Below are 2500 nucleotides of genomic sequence, written 5' to 3'. Positions count from 1 at the left end.
AAAGGCGCCAGGGCGCCCAGGCGGAAAAGAGGCGCCCAGGCGGAATGGCGCCAGGGCGCCCAGGCGGAAAAGAGGCGCCCAGGCGAAAAAGAGGCGCCCAGGCGGAAAAGAGGCGCCCTGGCGTAGGCGCCCAGGCGCCAAAAGAGGCGCCAGGCGAAAAGGCGCCAGGGCGCCCAGGCGGAAAAGAGGCGCCCAGGCGGAATGGCGCCAGGGCGCCCAGGCGGAAAAGAGGCGCCCAGGCGAAAAAGAGGCGCCCAGGCGGAAAGGCGCCAGGGCGCCCAGGCGGAAAAGAGGCGCCCTGGCGTAGGCGCCCATGCGCCAAAAGAGGCACCCAGGCGAAAAGGCGCCAGGGCGCCCAGGCGGAAAAGAGGCGCCCAGGCGGAATGGCGCCAGGGCACCCAGGCGGAAAAGAGGCGCCCAGGCGGAAAAGAGGCGCCCTGGCGTAGGCGCCCAGGCGCCAAAAGAGGCGCCAGGCGAAAAGGCGCCAGGGCGCCCAGGCGGAAAAGAGGCGCCCAGGCGAAAAAGAGGCGCCCTGGCGGAAAAGAGGCGCCCTGGCGTAGGCGCCCAGGCGCCAAAAGAGGCACCCAGGCGAAAAGGCGCCAGGGCGCCCAGGCGGAAAAGAGGCGCCCAGGCGGAATGGCGCCAGGGCACCCAGGCGGAAAAGAGGCGCCCAGGCGAAAAAGAGGCGCCCAGGCGGAAAAGAGGCGCCCTGGCGTAGGCGCCCAGGCGCCAAAAGAGGCGCCCAGGCGAAAAGGCGCCAGGGCGCCCAGGCGAAGAGGCGCCAGGGCGCCCAGGTGGGAAAGAGGCGCCCAGGCGAAAAGGCGCCAGGGCGCCCAGGCAGAAAAGAGGCGCCCAGGCGAAAAAGAGGCGCCCAGGCAGAAAGGCGCCATGGCGCCCAGGCGGAAAAGAGGCGCCCTGGCCAGGCGGAAAAGAGGTGCCCAGGCGAAAAAGAGTCGCCCAGGCCGAAAGGCGCCATGGCGCCCAGGCGGAAAAGAGGCGCCCACGCGAAAAGGCGCCAGGGCGCCAAGGCGGAAAACAGGCGCCCAGGCGGAAAGGTGCCAGGGCGCCCAGGCGGAAAAGAGGCGCCCAGGCGCGTGGGGGGCAAGGCGCCAGGCGCCAGGCACGCGCGGAGGCAAGGCGCCAGGCGCAAGGCGCCACGCGCGCGCGCGCGTGGGGGGCGAGGCGCCAGGCGCCAGGCGCCGGGCGCGCGTGGGGGGCAAGGCGCCAGGCGCCGGGCGCGCGCGTGGGGGGCGAGGCGCCAGGCGCCAGGCGCCGGGCGCGCGTGGGGGGCAAGGCGCCAGGCGCCGGGCGCGCGCGTGGGGGGCGAGGCGCCAGGCGCCAGGCGCCGGGCGCGCGTGGGGGGCAAGGCGCCAGGCGCCGGGCGCGCGCGCGTGGGGCGCCAGGCGCCTGGCGGGCGGGCGCCCCCAGGAAGGGGTGCTGGCGCGCGATGGGGTTGCGCCCGTACGGACCGTGTGACAGTACAGACACTTTGGCGAAACCTCCTGCCCGAAGCGATTTTAGGCGTTCGGCTAGGTAGGTGACCCGGTTTTTTTCGCGTTTCTCGGCCGCTAGCCCCTTTTTTCGCGTTTTCGTGCGCGCGCCCCTCTTGACCTCGCACGCGCGCCGCGCGTCGCGTCCTTGTCCTTGTCCGCGTCCGCGTTCGCGCGTGTCGGCGATCACGGGCCCCGTGCATGGCTCGTCTCTGTGGACCATCGCCCCGCTCTTGTCCCTCTTTCGTGTTTGTGTGGCGCCCCGCCCCGTGCACCATTGCCGGCTGGCAGCAAGGTGCCTAGCCCCCCTTGCCGCCAGGCCTGTCCACCCCAAGGTGCTAAAGCCGCCAGGCACCCGTGCCGCCGAACCGTGCGTCCGTAAGCCGCTGCACGTGCGGCGGCCGGCCATGCCCGTGCTATTGACCCTGTGTGACAGTACAGACACTTTGGCGAAACCTCCTGGCCGACGGGGTTTTTGCGCCCACCTAGGTAGGGCGACCCCTTTTTTTTCGTGTCGCCTGTCCGTGTGTCCCTTTTTCGCCTTTTTCGGGTTCGTGTTTTCGTGTGCCGCCAAAAGCAAGCCCTGCGCTCGTCCCGTCCCGCTTGACCCGTGCATCCGCCGGTGCTGGCCTGCAAAATGCCTGTGAGCGACGCACGTGACCAGCAGCCCAGGCGAGTGTGCACGGGTGGCAGGCGAAACGGGCGTGCGTGTCGCCAGTGTGTATGTCCCTTTTTCGCCTTTTTCGGGTTCGTGTTTTCGTGTGCCGCCAAAAGCAAGCCCTGCGCTCGTCCCGTCCCGCTTGACCCGTGCATCCGCCGGTGCTGGCCTGCAAAATGCCTATGAGCGACGCATGTGACCAGCAGCCCAAGCGAGTGTGCATGGGTGGCAGGCGAAACGGGCGCGCGTGTCGCCAGTGCGTATGTCCCTTTTTCGGGTTCGTGTTTTCGTGTGCCACCAAAAGCAAGCCTTGCGCTCGTCCCGTCCCGCTTGACCCGTGCATCCGCCGGTG

Source organism: Aristolochia californica, unplaced genomic scaffold (genome assembly GCF_029961685.1).
Source record: "Aristolochia californica isolate CCGP_79_NKW_82.1479 unplaced genomic scaffold, dmAriCali1.0.hap1 SCAF_44, whole genome shotgun sequence".
In the NCBI taxonomy this organism is placed as follows: Eukaryota; Viridiplantae; Streptophyta; class Magnoliopsida; order Piperales; family Aristolochiaceae; genus Aristolochia; species Aristolochia californica.
The sequence above is the reverse complement of the archived record's forward strand: the minus strand, read 5'-3'. Positions refer to the sequence as shown.